Source organism: Lepidochelys kempii, chromosome 11 (assembly GCF_965140285.1).
Source record: "Lepidochelys kempii isolate rLepKem1 chromosome 11, rLepKem1.hap1, whole genome shotgun sequence".
Taxonomy (NCBI): Eukaryota; Metazoa; Chordata; order Testudines; family Cheloniidae; genus Lepidochelys; species Lepidochelys kempii.
Genome location: NC_136390.1, coordinates 19,501,805 through 19,521,511, shown reverse-complemented (window position 1 = coordinate 19,521,511; position 19,707 = coordinate 19,501,805). Strand labels below are relative to the sequence as shown.

At 41.6% G+C, this 19,707-nt stretch overlaps 1 protein-coding gene across 1 annotated transcript in view; it reads right to left on the bottom strand.

The window, feature by feature from the left end:
• Positions 1-19,707, bottom strand: part of THSD7B (thrombospondin type 1 domain containing 7B) — a 518,592-nt gene that overhangs the window by 443,229 nt on the left and 55,656 nt on the right. The gene's annotated exons all lie outside the window — the stretch shown is intronic.

The window sequence follows — 19,707 nt, the reverse complement described above, 5'->3', positions numbered from 1 at the left end:
GAAGGCAAAAGGGCACCATTTTATCCTGCACCTGAGGAAGTACTCAGGCAAAGCAACTACATTCATGAAAATGGAATTCCAACTAGCCTTTTGGAAATGCTGTAAAAGACATACGGAGTATGGCACGATTGCTTTTAGACAGCCTGTTAAAGTTAAGTTTAGTTAAAGTTATGGTTTTGTTTTATATGTAACCTCTCTGTTTCCATTTTCCTTATTCACCATCTTTTAAATATTAACCTTTGATAATAATCTTACGATTGTTTTGACAATAAATATATTTCAGTGCTGTGGTGTTGTGTAGGAATTGATCCTCATTTGAATCAAATGAGCTGTGTACACTGTCCCCTTGGGCATAACAAACCTGGTATGTCTATCAGTAGCCAGTAACAGAGGCTGGATATCACAGGTGAATGCTTCAAAGGGGCTCAGAGACTGAGGTTCACCAATTTATAAGCTGCAAAGCAAAGCAACGGCTAGCATTACCCTGAGGAGATTGAATGGCTAGCAGGCTGGCATTGTCCGAGTGCTGACACCCAGTTAAGCACCCGCAAGTCTCTCTTGCGGTGAAGGCAGAGGGTAACAAGGTGGCTCTCAGTCCTGGGCACACTGAGAAAAAGTGTCACAACTACTTGTTGACCACAGAAGAAAGCAGAGACTCAAAAATCCTAGGTTCAATTCCAGGTTTTGAAGGGATCTGTGTACTAATGATTATAGACTGTTCTGCCCATGTCCCCAGTGTTTGCCCCTTTGGTCCCATCCACCCCCAATCCCATCCTGGCTGCTGCCCCCCGCCAACCTCCCCACTACTTATTGCCACCATCCCCCAGCACACAGCTCCTGCCCTCCTCCCCACCCCACCCCTGGCTCACACACACAGACACACACACCCCATCACACTTCTGCATTAGAATAAGGTGCTTCCTTTCTTCTCCTCCTCACTGCCAGGGTACTAATAGGGGATCATTGAAAGAACAAAGGAATCTCCCTTTTCTCAGTTCTGGAGACTGGAGCCACAACAGCCCCTTAAAGCCAGGCAGAACAACAGGGAAAGTTATACTCAGCCCTGAAGTGTAACTCAGTCACATTCTGTGGGGAGGGTCCATACACAGTGTGGTCGGCATATAGGAGCTGTAAGGGGATGGAGCATGCTCAGTGCACACTGAATCTTCAAAGCATTTAGCTGCCAAACTAACAAGTTTCTACAGAGCATATGTAAACTCATTTTCTCAGAGAGGCTTATAACTTCTCCAAGCTTGGATAGATTTTCATTAGGTTAACAAAAGACATACCTGACATCAGGAGGACACCTCTGCTAGATTTCAAGTCCGAGCTCCAAAGCATGGTGGCATTGGAACGTCTCAACAGAACAGTTGCAAATTTTAAAACATGGGCAAAATATTTTTCTGTAAGGACATTCTCAGAAACAATGAATTAATTTAGCTCAAGCTTTCCAAAAAAAGAATTCAGACAGACACACAATATGGAACATACCAGCCCAAATCGTAGATTGGTAAAGTTGTAATTGAAAGAGAATCTTATAAGGGGAAACATTGGGCAGCTTTAACTACAGGCAACGCTACTAACTCTGCCTCCACACACACACACACACACACACACACAAGCACTCATAATTAAGGGAACTATACAATAGAATATATATTACTTTAAACTGATTAAAAATTTCTTTAAACCAAGTAAGGTCTAGCTTGATTTTGGCTCAAGATCAGTATCTGAGGTATACACCAAATACTGTAGTGGCCAATTTTGCTTTAAAGCTATATTACAATATTAATAACCTTTACAGGAACAAATATCTGTTTACACATATTTGGCCCAATTCAAAGCTTCATTAAAGGGGCAGGGTGAAGGACAGGGAATAGGATATAATATGTATTTTGAGAATGTATTAGCCTAAGAGGGTGGGGGGAGCTAGACTTCAAGACTTCAATTCAACCAGCTAGGACATGCTGAAGTGCAACCTGCCTTGTCCACATTTTAGAGTTTTAATCAATTTTAGTTAGAATATGCTAGCTAACTCAGAGTTTAAGGTCAAAAGAGACCACCAGCTTATCTAGTCTAACCTCCCATATACCACAGGTACCAACACCATCAAGCACTTGCACAGTAAAACCAACACCCAAAATTAGACCAAAAGTATCACAAGCCACAGGAGACTAAACTATTATGTGCTTCAGGGAGACAATACGAGGGAACAAAGTGCACCAATTCTCAAGCCCCCTGCAATGACAGGAAAAGGATTAAATGAGATGTACCCAGATAATCCTGGCAAGTGATCTGCATCCACATGCTGCAAAGGAAGTTGAGAAAACCCCAAGGTCACTGCAAATCTGGCCTGGGTGAAATTCCTTCCTGACCCAATATATGACAATCAGTTAGACCCAGAGCATTAAATAAGAACCAGCCAGTCAAGCACCTGAGAGAGAAAATGATGAGTGCCATCTCAGAGCACGGGCCAACCCTGTCCAGTGTTCCATCTCTAGCCATGGTCATCTCTGATGCTTCAGAGGAAAGAGGAAAAAAAATACACTGGGGAACAGGGGAGGAGAATCCCTTCCTGACCATTGCAAGTGACTAGGTAAAGCCCTGGAGTTTTTAGAAGCATAAGACAAACCAGTATTGAGCTCCTGTAGGTCTGAGCCTATGCTTTAAGCTCTCGGCAGGGTATAGGTGGGGTGCCATTATTTGAGCAGGTAACACCCCAGGACTGCTAAGCCCTGCTTTCGACCATCAGAAGCAACCCTCTCATACAATCGTACATATATTTGTTCCACTCTCTATCAAAACCAATTCAGGTGTTTGCCCCATAACATGAACTACAAGGTTGTTTTATTCCTGTGATGGTTACAAACCACATTCTAATTTCCAGCCTGAATTTGCTCATGGCCAGTTTATACCTATTTGTTCCTGTGCCAATATTGTCCTTTAGCTTAAATAGCTTTTTACCCTCCTTGGTGTTTACCCCTGATTTAGAGAGACCAATCATCTCCTCTCCACCCCCCCATCCTTCTTTTTGCTAGACTAAACAAGGTCTTCTAGTCTCCTCTCATAAGATAGAGCTACTGGAATGACCTTCTTTGCACCTGTTCCAGTTTAAATTCATCTTTCTTGAACATGGGTGACCAGAACTGTATACCGTATTCTAAATGAAGTATACTAGTGCCTTGTACAATTACAATAATACTTCTCTATCTGATACATTCTAAGATTGCATTTGCCTTTTTCACAGCTGCATCACATTCGTGGTTCATTCTGTGATGGACCCACACTCCCAGGTTTCTCTCCTCCGCCGTCAATTCCAACCGATGATCCTCCAGCGTGTAGCATAAATTCCTATTAGGCTGTAATTACATGGCCTTGCACTTTGTACAATTGAATTTTTTCCCATTTCTGTCACTGCAGTTTTTAAGGTCATACAGATCTTCCTGTGTAATATTCTGATCATCTTCTGTATTGACAATGCCCCCGAACTTTATATCAGCAGGAAGTTTCATTAGCACATTCCTACTTTTTGCATTTCCCTTACCTTAAAAAAGGTTATTTTCTCAAAAGAAAGAAATCAGGTTAGTCTGGCATGATCTATCTTTGGTAAACCAATGTTGCATTATATCCTTTTTACAGTTTACCTCCATAAATTTAATTATTTTTTCCTTCATAATTTGTTTGAAAGCCTTGCATACTATTCAAATCAGATTAACAGGTCTGTAACTGCGTGGGTCACTTCTCCCCCCTTTCTTATATAGAAGTAAGACAGTAGCTATTCTCTAGGTCATATGATACTACCCTCCTAGGTAAATGTATTAAGAATCCATGCTACCAGACTAGTAATCTCCTGTCACAGTACTCAGTAGTCTGGGATTTAAATTATCCGGTTCCCCCTGATTAGAGTGCATTAAACTCTAAGTTTTTCCTTCTACCTCAGAGATGGTAAATTTTCATTTCTATACACTCATTTTCACCTGTTGTCCCCCCTTCATGCACATTTCCATATTATCATCCTTATTGATAACCATGGCCCATTTAGTTATGGGGCCAGATTATCTTTCATCTCCTTCCCATTCACACCACATAGCAACTCAACCTCATCCTTACTTTTTTTATTTATTTATAAAAGTACAAAACCTCTTATTTTCATTTGCTTGGCAAGAACTAATTTAGCTTGACTTTTAGAAATGCACGTTATTCCTACATTTTCTAACCTCCTCAAAGTACCTGTCTCTTCTGATCAAACCATTTTTCCATCTCCTGTTGGCGCTCTGTTTTCTCCTAATGTCTTCTTTGAGGTGGTTATTCGTTCAGCTGGATCTGGAGCCTTCCCCTACAAGTTTTTTCCCTTGTTTGGGATGCAAGTCTCAGGTGCTTTTTGAATAGTTGATTTGAAGAAATTCCAAGCTTCCTCCACAGTTATGTCCTTGAGCAATTCAATCCAGATGACTTCTTTACCAAATTCCCTTAATTTCCCAAAGTCTACCCTTTTGAAATAGCTGATGATTCGAAACAGCTGTTTTTGATTATTTTTCCATTTAATTTAAATGGAATCAACTCACGATCACTCAATCCAAGGTTATTTCCTACAACCAGCTCGTCTATGATGTCTTCACTGCTTACCAAAACCAAGTCTAAAACTGCATCCCCTCTTGTTGGTTCGGTGACAATCTATCATGTCCAGGAATCACTGGGCCTTACCCATATTAGTAGCATTTATTCTCCAGTCTATATCTGGGAAGTTAAAGTGTCCATTTATAACATAATTCCCAACAGTATTTCTCTCTAATAAATATCAGAGATCTCCATCCATACCTGAGTCCACCCCTGGAGGTCTATAGCAGACTCAATAGAACCTCTTTTACAATCCTTCCACAAAATGATTTTTGACCTAAACAGATTTTGCTTTGTTTACTGTCACTTCTCATTTCTTCACAGTTTATAGCTTCATTGATGAACAACACTACTTCACCACCTCTATCATTATTCCTCTCTCTCCTAAACAGAAAATTATCTTCAATGCCTGTATTCCAGTCAAGAATACTATTCTGCCATGTTTCTATAATCCCTATAATATCCAGTTCGATCTCCTGCACCAGTAGGGCCAGTTCCTCCATTTTATTTCCCAGTCTCATTTCATTTGTGTACAATCATCTCAGTTGTCTCACCCAAACCTCACTCAGTTTTCTAGATGGATTAGGTATAATTCTTTTACTAAGTGCAACATCTCCCTGACTCCTACTCCAATCAATATGTGTACTTTCTTTTGCTTTGCTGTCCACACTGTTACCTTGTAGTTGTCCACTATCCCATAGTAGATCTTCATTTAGCTGATTTTCTTCTTCATGTGTATTGAACCCAGGCATGGAGATTTCATGAATCTCTCCCAAACTTCTCCCCTCATTTCCTAGGTTAAAGAAAATACTAATTATTCCAGCCTTTACCCCAGAAGGTTAAATTTCCCAGGGACTCAAATGAAGTCCATCAGCCAAGCAGAGTTTTCTTTCTGTGAATGCCACTCAATGGCCGGTCATCTCAAAACCTTCCTCACAGCACAAATCCTTGAGCCTTCTGTTGATCTGAATTATCTTGTCACACCTTCACCCTCCTTCTCTAGGGACCAGAAGCATTCCACTAACTTTTAACTGAGCTTCCACTTCTTTAAACATTTTTCCTAACCAAGCGTAGTCATCCTTGAACCATTCCTTAGGGAATCTAGCAGGGTCATTCATCCCAACATGCAGCTCAGTCAATGGATTTTTCCCCATTCCCATCCTTTTTCAGCCTCATGTCCATATCTGATATCCTTGTTCCTGGCAGACAGCCCACTATTCTGTCCTCTGGATCTGGCCTGGGGACAGACCTGTTATTTCTTCTCAGTATGGAATCCCCAGTCACACAGACCTGTCTCTTTCTGGTATGAATTAGTTTTATGTTCTCTCTCACAATCCCCTGTACATCATCCTCATTATTCTTCTGGTTCCGGTCCCTGGCTATCTCCATTATCTCTTCCTCTCTTCTGCAGGGATGGCTTCCCTTCTTTTCTTCCTCCCCTCCCCAGCTTCTACCTGTTTCTCTTCTCCTTGTTCCCCAGTGCAGCAAGCTTGTTACCCAATTCAATTTCACAACAACTAGCTGGTCTTTTTCTCTGCTTTGTTTCCATGGGCATGTTCTTTCATGGATCATGTTCTTTTGACAGTCTGTCTCCCCCACCCAGGTCCTTTTGTTGATCAGGTGTCTGCAAATCTTCTCTTCTCTCACGCACTATATCTTCAAATCCACATCTGAATCCTATCATCATCATCTCCTCCAGCTGCATCTCCAATCCCTGAATCTTTTCTGCCATGAACTCTGTCAAATGACAATTCATGCATAAGTGACTTATATCAGATACCCACTCAAGGGGTGATGTACATCCTGCAGCTTCGGCATCTGATCACATTCCTTGTCTCCTCTGTTCCTTGGGTCACTTCTAGTGCTGCCTCAGTAGCCATTGTTGTCTTCTCTTCCTAGACCCTATTGTTAGAAAAAGAAAAAAAGGAAAGGGGGGTGTGGGGGAGCACACACACACAGACTCTCTCCAAATTCCCACTTACAAACTTCCACAGAAACTCTGCTTTTAGCTGCTTGCTGCTCCAGTGTTCACTACTGACAGGCTTTTGAACCTAGCAAAATTAAATCAGCACCGTTCCCTCATTAAGGAATATCAGCAAGCACTGAATCAAGCCATGCACCTGGAATAAATCGCTTGCACACATAAAAAATCAAGACTAAACCTCCAGAACACAAAATCACCACTCTCCTCTCAGGCCAAACTCCCTCACCCTCTTCCCCAGAAACTCCAGTGTTAGTTGTTCACACATGCTAAACAAAAACACCTTATTGTAAATAATCTTTCACAAATGGCACTCTTTCCAATCTACATGCATTAATCAGAAGAGCAGAGTAATCCAATGCTAAAGACATTTTTATAAGGGAACATTCACTGATCAGTGTTTTGCCAAATTTAAGCCTTCGTTCTGCCATCTGTAACAATGCTGAAATACAAACTGATGCAACATCCTTTAAAACTGGGAGGAATGGATATTGGCAGAAATTCTCTCTCATGTGGATTTATATCTGGAAGGATTACCAGCTTCCTCTGCAAAATGGCTTTACTTGAAATTACATGAAATCTCTGTTGTTGATTGCCGACCAAGTTAACTGAATTCCTGCTTGCCTACCATCCGAGACAACTCCTACAACTCTTTTAAATATTAAAAACTTAATTTTTCCTCCCAGTTACGCTCAAAATTGTCTGCCATGTTATTTTGCTGTTTTACCCAACTTGTGCATTTCAATCTCTCAGAGATGGGAATGAGTGTTAAATACCTGCCTTGATGGTAAAAACAGTCAAATATATTGACTATGCTACAATTTAGACAAGCAACTCTAAAATGAAGTTACAATTTAAAATCATGCAAATAATTTATTGACATCCTGTACATTTCTTCAAAGCTTGGTCTATCGGACAATATTTGCAGGCAGTATGGGAATCTGAGCCCTATTAGACATTTTTTGTTCAAATGGTAAAGATAGTATGGAATCATAAGTTACCAAGAGCCAAAACTATATCTGCTACATAATTTTTCTTCAATATACGAGACTAAAAAAAAAGTCTTTTAATAACATACCATAATTGCCCTGGGTTCTACAGAGATTGATCCTTAGAAAGTGTAAAATCTTGTGTCTTACATTTAAAAAGATTGGGATGTTGATGTGCCAGAAATTGCTTTTTATCAGCATCTTATTTATAAGAATAATGGCAAAACTCAAGATTTTCTTGTGTTGAGGGAGGACTATCTTTCTTACCTAAAGGAAGACACACATGTGCAGTGAGAAGTGCATAAGATCACTAGGCAAGATTTAAGTTACCGCATTTGCTACTTTTCTTACTACCACAACATTGACAGTAATTTGGGTTAGTCATTCTGTTACGAAGGATTTCAATTTGCTATATACAAGACAGTCTTTAACATTTTTAACCACACACAAATTAAAAATAAAATGAAAACCCAGGACATTTAAATTGAAAAGCTCAAAAAAATCTTCATTTTAACAATCCCCCAAGCAGCAAATCGGGGGGGAGGGGTGGAAGGGGGAGAGAGAGAGACACACACACACATACCCGCCCTTGCGAGACAAGAATAAAAAACACAGAAAAATGCAGCTTTTGTCTCTGGATTGCAACTCACTCCTGGATCCTGGCTGTACCTACTCTGGCAAACATAAGAATCCTAAATTTTAGAAGAGTGCTCAATATTCAGCACCCTCTCCTAAACAGTGAGTTTTAGGCACATCACAAAAGTTAGTCAGCTTCTGAGTGCACTACTCACTTACAGGTAGCAACAGTGGTGAACAAATGGGAATGTATTTACAGCCAACATTCCGCAAAACAAGGAGAGAGCATTCTAAACACCCATCAAATATGTGCTGTTCTTTATAAATGAGCCACTAATCTCTCCAAGTGCTATGTAAATTGACCACGAATTGACCACGATTAAGAACTACATTTAGAACTAGCATGGGCATTCCTTACACACACAAAAAAGCTCCTTTGCTCTCTCTCCGTTCAGATATTGCTGATTGTAATAGTTATGTGTGGGACTGAAAAAGCCAGGAGAAAATAACTTCTATCAATAAAACTGGTAACTAATTTTCTAGAAAAATGTAAGGTTCTCCAAGATGTGAGTCAGAGAAGATAAAAAGTCAGTATGAATTGTGACATAGGCAATGTCTAAGCTTACAGTGGCACCGCTGTAAGAGCACTTGTGTAGCTGATTTATGCCGATGACATAATAAAACTAGCCTAATAAGCAGCGGCAGCTATGTTGGCAGGAGAGCGTCTCCCACCAACAGAGTGCTGTGCACACAAGCGCTTATGCCGGAAAAAAAATTGTCATTCAGGGGGTGTGAACGAACACACCCCTGAGCGACTTACGTTTTGCCAGCATAAGTGCTAGTGTAGACATGGCCTTAGAATATCTAAAACCAGTATTTCAGCATATTTCTGTATCTTTAGAAGCACCTTGCTGATTATCATCCATGTATCTATATAGGGGTTTTCTTAGTATGGAAGACCTGACCAGTCAATTGTGAACTCACAAACAATAAATTAGTAAGAAAAAGAAAGGGCGGGGTGGGGAAACTAATGCCCATTTGTTCCAGGATAGTATCTTAAAAATAAATAAAAAGCTTTGTACTTCCTATTATATAACTGTGCATAAGCTCATGTTGATCCTATTTGACTATATTTATGGACATCATCATCAATTCTATTTAATAAGTTTTGTAAACGTCACCTATTAGGTATTAACTTCAAGATTTCTTTTTAAATTATAACGTAAATACAACTGTTTTATTCAGTCCCTTCTCTCTCCTTCGCTCCACATGTTCACACTGCACACTCACCCACACCTAGAAGCATGCTTAGATTCATCCAAGATTTGTAATGGGTTCTGATGATGTAAACTGTAGCACAGTGCTCTGGTAGTCTGCCAGGGAGGAGGCCATAGCTCAGTAAAGCAGCCACAACTACTCCACCACAAGAGGGAATGGAAGAGGCTTGGCCAGGATACGCATCAATTCATTATATCCCCCTCAGTAGCCTCTAACGCCCTGGTATAAAAATCAAGCTGCACCACCTAGCAGAAACCTTAGGAGAGGGAAATCAGTAGTGGCAGAGGCCTACATTCCCATGGGGTAAATCCCCCGCAAACACAGGGAAGTGTAATGTATACCTCCATGCACCAGCTTCAGTGAATATAGCCCGCAGTTAGTTATTCACCTTTTTATGTATTTATTACCAAAGTTATTTATCATCCCATCTTAAAATCCCCAGGTGAAGTTGCTGCACATACCATAAACATTTTGTTCTAAAACAGTTATTCTGGAAGCTTCAGAACATAAACTTTTGATATTTTAATTTCAGAGATATATTTAAATTGGTGCTGCTTAGACACTGCAAGCACTTCAGACAGCATAAGAAACAACACCGAAATGGTGAAAGAATAGTTTACGAGTCCACTTCACTTGTTTTACATTGCTTAACTGAATTTCACAGCCTATTACTATATGACAGCATTTGTAGAGAAGTCAGCCAGAAATTTTACTCTTTCCACATTTTCCCCTTTTCTCCTTCCATGAACTGTCAGCTGTTAACACACCCTAACTCTATCCAGAGGAGGATTAAGCCCTAGTCTACATTAGGACTTTAGGTCGAATTTAGCAGCGTTAAATCGATGTAAACCTGCACCCGTCCACACAATGAAGCCCTTTATTTCGACTTAAAGGGCTCTTAAAATCGATTTCCTTACTCCACCCCTGACAAGTGGATTAGCACTTAAATCGACGTTGCCGGCTCGAATTTGGGGTACTGTGGACACAATTCGATGGTATTGGCCTCCGGGAGCTATCCCAGAGTGCTCCATTGTGACCGCTCTGGACAGCACTCTCAACTCAGATGCACTGGCCAGGTAGACAGGAAAAGAACCGCGAACTTTTGAATCTCATTTCCTGTTTGGCCAGCGTGGCAAGCTGAAGGTGACCATGCACAGCTCATCAGCACAGGTGACCATGATGGAGTCCCAGAATCGCAAAAGAGCTCCAGCATGGACCGAACGGGAGGTACGGGATCTGATCGCTGTTTGGGGAGAGGAATCCGTGCTATCAGAACTACGTTCCAGTTTTCGAAATGCCAAAACCTTTGTCAAAATCTCCCAGGGCATGAAGAACAAAGGCCATAACAGGGACCCAAAGCAGTGCCGCGTGAAACTGAAGGAGCTGAGGCAAGCCTACCAGAAAACCAGAGAGGCGAACGGCCGCTCCGGGTCAGAGCCCCAAACATGCCGCTTCTATGATGAGCTGCATGCCATTTTAGGGGGTTCAGCCACCACTACCCCAGCCGTGTTGTTTGACTCCTTCAATGGAGATGGAGGCAATACGGAAGCAGGTTTTGGGGACGAAGAAGATGATGATGAGGAGGAGGAGGTTGTAGATAGCTCACAGCAAGCAAGCGGAGAAACCGGTTTTCCCGACAGCCAGGAACTGTTTCTCACCCTGGACCTGGAGCCAGTACCCCCCGAACCCACCCAAGGCTGCCTCCTGGACCCAGCAGGCGGAGAAGGGACCTCTGGTGAGTGTACCTTTTAAAATACTATACATAATTTAAAAGCAAGCATGTGAAAGGATTACTTTGCCCTGGCATTCGTGGTTCTCCTAGATGTAGTCCTAAAGCCTTTGCAAAAGGTTTCTGGGGAGGGCAGCCTTCTTGCGTCCTTCATGGTAGGACACTTTACCACTCCAGGCCAGTAACACGTACTCGGGAATCATTGTAGAACAAAGCATTGCAGTGTATGTTTCCTGGCATTCAAACAACATCCGTTCTTTATCTCTCTGTGTTATCCTCAGGAGAGTGATATCATTCATGGTCACCTGGTTGAAATAGAGTGCTTTTCTTCAGGGGACACTCAGAGGAGCCTATTCCTGCTGGGCTGTTTGCCTGTGGCTAAACAGAAATGTTCCCCGCTGTACGCCACAGGGAGGGGGGAAGGTTGAGGGGATAGCCACGCGGTGGGGGGAGGCAAAATGCAACCTTGTAACGAAAGCACATACGCTATGTATGTAATGTTAACAGCAAGGTTTACCCTGAAAGACTGTAGCCACTGTTTTATAAAATATGTCTTTTTAAATACCGCTGTCCCTTCTTTTTTCTCCACCAGCTGCATGTGTTTCAATGATCACAGGATCTTCTCCTTCCCAGAGGCTAGTGAAGCTTAGAAAGAAAAAAAAACGCACTCGCGATGAAATGTTCTCCGAGCTCATGCTGTCCTCCCACACTGACAGAGCACAGACGAATGCGTGGAGGCAAATAATGTCAGAGTGCAGGAAAGCACAAAATGACCGGGAGGAGAGGTGGCAGGCTGAAGAGAGTAAGTGGCGGGCTGAAGACAGGGCAGAAGCTAAAATGTGGCGGCAGTGTGATGAGAGGAGGCAGGATTCAATGCTGAGGCTGCTGCAGGACCAAACCAGTTTGCTCCAGTGTACAGTTGAGCTGCAGCAAAGGCAGCTGGAGCACAGACTGCCACTGCAGCCCCTCTGTAACCAACCGCCCTCCTCCCCAAGTTCCATAGCCTCCACACCCAGACGCCCAAGAACGTGGTGGGGGGGCCTCCGGCCAACCAGCCACTCCACCACAGAGGATTGCCCAAAAAAAAGAAGGATGTCATTCAATAAATTTTAAAGTTGTAAACTTTTAAAGTGCTGTGCTTAAAGTGCTGTGTGGCATTTTCCTTCCCTCCTCCACCACCCCTCCTGGGCCACCTTGGTAGTCATCCCCCTATTTGTGTGATGAATGAATAAAGAATGCATGAATGTGAAGCAACAATGACTTTATTGCCTTTGCAAGCGGTGATTGAAGGGAGGAGGGGCGGGTGGTTAGCTTACAGGGAAGTAGAGTGAACCAAGGGGCGGGGGGTTTCATCAAGGAGAAACAAACAGAACTTTCACACCGTAGCCTGGCCAGTCATGAAACTGGTTTTCAAAGCTTCTCTGATGCGTACCGCGCCCTCCTGTGTTCTTCTAACCGCCCTGGTATCTGGCTGCGCGTAACCAGCAGCCAAGCGATTTGCCTCAACCTCCCACCCACCATAAACGTCTCCCCCTTACTCTCACAGATATTGTGGAGCACACAGCAAACAGTAATAACAGTGGGAATATTGGTTTCGCTGAGGTCTAAGCGAGTCAGTAAACTGCGCCAGCGCGCCTTTAAACGTCCAAATGCACATTCTACCACCATTCTGCACTTGCTCAGCCTGCAGTTGAACAGCTCCTGACTACTGTCCAGGCTGCCTGTGTACAGCTTCATAAGCCATGGCATTAAGGGGTAGGCTGGGTCCCCAAGGATACATATAGGCATTTCAACATCCCCAACAGTTATTTTCTGGTCTGGAAAGAAAGTCCCTTCCTGCAGCTTTTGAAACAGACCAGAGTTCCTGAAGATGCGAGCATCATGCACCTTTCCCGGCCATCCCACATTGATGTTGGTGAAACGTCCCTTGTGATCCACCAGAGCTTGCAGCACTATCGAAAAGTACCCCTTGTGGTTTATGTACTCGCCGGCTTGGTGCTCCGGTGCCAATATAGGGATATGGGTTCCATCTATGGCCCCACCACAGTTAGGGAATCCCATTGCAGCAAAGCCATCCACTATGACCTGCACATTTCCCAGGTTCACTACCCTTGATATCAGCAGATCTTTGATTGCGTGGGCTACTTGCATCACAGCAGCCCCCACAGTAGATTTGCCCAATCCAAATTGATTCCCAACTGACCGGTAGCTGTCTGGCGTTGCAAGCTTCCACAGGGCTATCGCCACTCGCTTCTCAACTGTGAGGGCTGCTCTCATCTTGGTATTCATGCGCCTCAGGGCAGGGGAAAGCAAGTCACAAAGTTCCATGAAAGTGCCCTTACGCATGCAAAAGTTTCGCAGCCACTGGGAATCGTCCCAGACCTGCAACACTATGCGGTCCCACCAGTCTGTGCTTGTTTCCCAAGCCCAGAATCGGCATTCCACAGCATGAACCTGCCCCATTAGCACCATGATGCATGCATTGGCAGGGCCCATGCTTTCAGAGAAATCTGTGTCCATGTCCTGATCACTCATGTGACCGCGCTGACGTCGCCTCCTCGCCCGGTATCGCTTTGCCAGGTTCCGGTGCTGCATATATATATATTATCCATATATATATATGGATAATGCGTGTGGTGTTTAATGTGCTCCTAATTGCCAAAGTGAGCTGAGCGGCCTCCATGCTTGCCTTGGTATGGCGTCCGCACAGAAAAAAGGCGCGGAACGATTGTCTGCCGTTGCTCTGACGGAGGGAGGGGCGACTGACGACCCGGCTTACAGGGTTGGCTTCAGGGAGCTAAAATCAACAAAGGGGGTGTCTTTACATCAAGGAGTATTTCAGGCAGGACTTCACGGAGTGTTCCAATAAGAAATGGTGCGCCTAAGTTATCGTTCTTATTGGAACAAGGAGATTGATACATGGCTCTGATTGATACATGGCTAGATTTACCTCGCTGCACCTTCTCTGTGAGTGACTGCAGTGTGACCTAGAGGAATGAGTCCCCTAGACAGGGGAGGAGGCAAATGAGTACAAAACAAATCTGGTCTATTTCTTGTTTTGACCCACTCCATCTATCTTTTACATCTTTGGCTGGCAGCAGATGGTGCAGAAGGACTGCATAACATCCACATCTCATGGCTGCTCGGCAGAAGATGGTACAGTACGACTGCTAGCCATCCTCATCTCCTGCCTGCCTGGCAGAAGATGGTACAGTACGACTGCTAGCAGTCCGTATCGCCTGCCCGCTCACCATAAGACGGTTCAATAGGACTGACTGCAGGACTAAAGAGAATGACCTGGTCAAGTCACTCCAAATTTAGCCCCTGCGCCCATGTCTGTCCAGGCGCTCCCCGCCGACTTGGCCAGGAGCACCTCGGACATGACGATGACGGCTACCAGTTGTACTGTACCGTCTGCTGCCACAAGGCATGGGGTTGCTGCTACTGTGTAGCAATGCCGTACCGCGTCTGCCAGCACCCAGGAGTCATAGGGTGACGGTTACCTGAGCGGGCTCCATGCTTGCCGTGGTATGGCGTCTGCACAGGTAACTCAGGAAAAAAGGCGCGAAACGATTGTCTGCCCTTGCTTTCACGGAGGGAGGGAGGGAACGGGGGCCTGACGATATGTACCCAGAACCACCCGCGACAATGTTTTAGCCCCATTAGGCATTGGGATCTCAACCCAGAATTCCAATGGGCAGCGGAGACTGCGGGAACTGTGGGATAGCTACCCACAGTGCATCACTCCGGAAGTCGACTCTAGCCTCGGTACTGTGGAAGCACTCCGCTGAGTTAATGCACTTAATGCCACTTAGAGCATTTTCTGTGGGGACACACACACTCGAATATATAAAACCGATTTCTAAAAAAACGACTTCTATAAATTCGACCTTATTCCGTAGTGTAGACATACCCTAAGAGTTCCTGCCAGAGCTAAAAAATGTTATTCCATGGACCATCCATTGGATATGGAGTTTTGATGCAGTAATACAATTCTTTTCCCTCACTTCTCTATCAATTCACTTTTAAGTGCACTTATACTGCACTAGACTAAGGGACCATTCAAGGTGAAGTAGCCCTTCAGTAATGGGGAAAGGGGAGAGGAGCTAGTACTGTGTAATCTGCAGTTGAACCTCTGCATTTCCATTCCAACGTAGCTAAATTGTTTCTAAATCCATATTCCATTCATTCAATTTTTTTAAAACATTTTTCCCCTTAAATGAGTGCACTACCAAAAATTGCCAGTTCTTATTAGGTTGGATATTTTATTTCCTTTCAACCAAACAAAAGCAATTCTATTTTCCATAAAATATTTTAATTAGTAGTTTTATTGTAATAAAGATTCCCAGATTTTACAGCCAGAAGTACCATTATGATAATCTAATCTGCCCTCCTGTACAACACCGGCCAAAGAACCTCACCCAATAATTTTAGCATCAAGCCCATAATTTCTGCTTGAGCTATAGTATCTTTTTAAATCAAGATGCGATTTTTTTAAGACTTCAAGTGATGAAGAATTCACCCTATTCCTAGGTAAATTGTCCTAAAGGTTAATTACCTTCACTTTATTTGTGCTTTAACGAAAAAAATAAAGAAAATTAAATATATGCACTCCAGCCACCCAACCCCATACTTCTCCCCTTCATTTTAATAAAAGGGGCTAGTGATTTTGGGTACCCATCATGAAACACCTGAAAGAGGCTTAACTTTCAGAGAATGCATGCACAGCATATTCTAAAAATCAGGCCCCTTTTAAGGTGTCTTAGGTTGGGCATGAAAAAATGAGGAACCCCAAATTAGCCCTCATATTACATATCTTTGTTGAAAGTCCTTTCTTGTGATGATCTCATGGCCCATGAAAAATAGTCACCCATTGGTTTCCTTATTCAGAAAGATATTGCATTCATATTTAACTCTGACATGCCAGAGTATTGTTGTCACATTAAAAATCAGACTCTTTATAGTGTCTTAATAGAAGCAGATATGTCACCATGGGGTGGGGGAGGGGAGGGAAAAAACAGAAAATCTGAATATTTTAAAGTCATGAACACAAAAAAGAAAAAATACTACTTTTCTTTTAGGCCTGATTTTCTCTAAACTTTAGATCGGACTCAATTAAGTGAACACAACAAAGTGAAAGGGAGAGATGGAGCGGGTAGAGAGAGAGAGAAGGAAACAGGAAACAGACATTGAAGAAGTATGTGTTGGTAAATTTCAAGCCATGTCTATGTATGTAATTTTTAAACAAAAATGGGTGGATTTTCCATGGAAAAAAAATGAACTACATGACTGATAGAAGCATTTTTGAAGACTCAAGGCTACTTCAGACAAAAAAAATAAATCAAGGTGAAAATAAAAAGGTTTGCCTAAACTAGAGCTGTCAAGCAAGAAAAAAAAATTAATCGCAATTAATAATAGAATACTATTTATATAAATAGATTTGGATGTTTTCCACATTTTCAAATACACTGATTTCAATTACAACACAGAAAACAAAGTGTACAGTGCTCACTTTTTTTTATTACAAATATTTGCATTGTAAAAAAGAAACTATTTCAATTCACTTAATACAAGTAATGTAGTGCAATCTCTTTATCATGAAAGTTGAACTTACAAATGTAGAATTATGTACAAAAAAATAACTGCATTCAAAAATAAAACAATGTAAAACTTTAGAGACTACAAGTCCACTCAGTCCTACTTCAGTCAATTGCTCAGACAAACAAGCGTGGTTACAATTTGCAGGAGATAATGCTGCCTGCTTCTTGTTTACAATATCATCTGAAAGTGAGAACAGGCCTTTGTACAGCACTGTTTTAACTGGTGTTTCAAGATATTTACATGCCAGATGCACTAAAGATTCATATGTCCATTCATGCTTCAACCACCTTTCCAGAGGACAGGCGTCCATCCTGATGATGGGTTCTGCTCGATGAGTATCCAAACCAGTGTAGACCAACGCATGTCCATTTTCATCATCTGAATCAGATGCCACCATCAGAAGGTTGATTTTCTTTTTTGGTGGTTCGGTTTCTGTAGTTTCCGTATTGGAGTGTTGCTCTTTTAAGACTTCTGAAAGCATGCTCGACACCTCATCCCTTTCAGATTTTGGAAGGCACTTCTGATTCTTAAACCTTGGGTTGAGTGCTGTAGCTATTTCTAGAAATCTCACATTGGTACCTTTTTTGCGTTTTGTCAAATCTGTAGTGAAAGTGTTCTTAAAATGAACGAAATGCTGGGTCATCATCTGAGACTGCTGTAACATGAAATATATGGCAGAATGCGGGCAAAACAGAGCAGGAGACATACAATTCCCCCCCAAAGAGTTCAGTCACAAATTTAATTAACACATTTTTTTTAAAACGATCATCATCGGCATAGAAGCATGGTGGAATGGTGACTGAAGCATGAAGGGGCATATGAATGTTTAGCATATCTTGCATTTAAATACCTTGCAATGTTGGCTACAAAAGTGCCATGCAGATGTCTATTCTCACTTTCAGGTGACATTGTAAATAAGAAGCGGGCAACATTATCTCCTGTAAATGTAAACAAACTTGTTTGTCTTAGCAATTGGCTGCACAGGAAGTAGGACCAAGTGGACTTGTAGGCTCTAAAGTTTTACATGGTTTTGTTTTTGAGTTTGAGTTATGTAACAACAACAATCATCTACATTTGTAAGTTGTGCTTTCATGACAAAGATTGCACTACAGTAGTTGTATGAGGTGAATTGAAAAATACTATTTCTTTTGCTTATCATTTTTACAATGCAAATATTTGTAATAAGAATAATATAAGGTGAGAACTGTACACTTTGTATTCTGTATTATAATTGAAACCAATATATTTGAAAATGTAGAAAAACATCCAAAATATTTAATAAATGTTAATTGGTATTCTATTGTTTAACTGTGCGATTAAAACTGTGATTAATTTTTTTAATTGTGATTAATTGTTTTGAGTTAATTGTGTGAGTTAACTGCGATTAATCAATGGCCCTAGCCTAAACCCTTTCAAGAAATAACTGTAGTAATTAGAAGGCCACTGACTGTACTTGACAGGCAGGTAAATTAAACATCCCTTGTAATCTTTGGACCTGATCCGGTTTTCACTGAAGTGGGTAAGCATTTGCCATTGGTTTTTCTCAGCTCTAGGAATGGGCTCGGAGTCCCATTCTGTGTGACTTGGGGTGGGGGCGGGCAATTTGTCAGAGTGAAGTTCCAGGACATACACATGGAAAAAAATGTCACTGAGCAGTTCTACATACACAACAAGCTACAATGATTTTTTAAAAGTACATCTCACCCAACCTCTTAGAAATAGTCCTTAAAAAAAAAAATGTATCACGAATTAGGGGACATTCAGCATCAATGAGAAAAAGGATTTACATTTTCTACATCCAGTTCACCCAAACTAGAAGCATTTGGCCATCTTCTGTAATCTAAATTCAATTACAACTGATATAATGTAAGCATTTATTTTGGATCGGAAATCCTTTAAGAACGCCTGATGTGTGATAAGATTTTTGCTGACAATGGTGGCTGCACAGAGAAAGCAATTTGGACTGTCAGTGTGGCTCCGTCCTAAAACCATGTTGTAACAAAATTGTGACATGTAAAGTGGTTAAGGAAAAAATACCAGAAAATGTTCCACAGGTCTTTGATCCATACATCTTCCAAGCTCTACCCTGAATTACAATAAATTCCTGCTCACAAATAAATCAAGACTAATATACAAGAAAGTGGCAATAAATGAAGCATCTTGTCCTACATATGCTATGTTCTTACAGCAAGCCACCCAGTCGTTTAATGTCACTTCACTCATTCATTCATTGCTTTTCACAATTTCTAATGTAAAACAAAGTCATCATAATAGAATCTAAACAATATCTTCCTGTTAAGTCTTTGATTCAAAATTCTGGTCTTGTTTAAAAGGTAAGATTTTTACTGAAAATATATCAGGCAAAATATCTGCATATTTTAATTTATTTTATTATTTTCCCTTATTAAACAACCGATGATACAATTTGTAAAATAATATTACGTGCCCCGATTACTTGATGCAAACTTGACTATGAACAGCTGGCATGCTAAAAGAACTTTGGCTAAAAATAAACATTAAAAGTATGCTAGAAATAAAAACTCAGTATTGCTAACTCTCATATTTTATCATGACCCATGCAATAGTTGGTGTTTTTCTTAAAGCCGCAGCTCCTGAAGTCATGTTATGCAAGAATCTCAACTTTTTTCTTTTAAAAAATATAAAAGTATCTAGCCCTTATGGCTGTGGAGAAAAGCTTGAAAACATGAATCTTAAGAGGCTCAAAAACAAGAAGGCAAATAAAAAGACCCCAAAATTTATTATGCTTTAAAATATGATTGTGGGGGGACCTCACTTGCAATTTTGAGCTTGAGATTGGCAATACTGACTAAATATTAGGCCTTATCACAAGCTCTCTCACCGAAAGCCAGATTGTAATATCCTTTTCCACACTACAGTAGGACCTTACTCCCCAAAGGGTCCCATTAAAATCAATT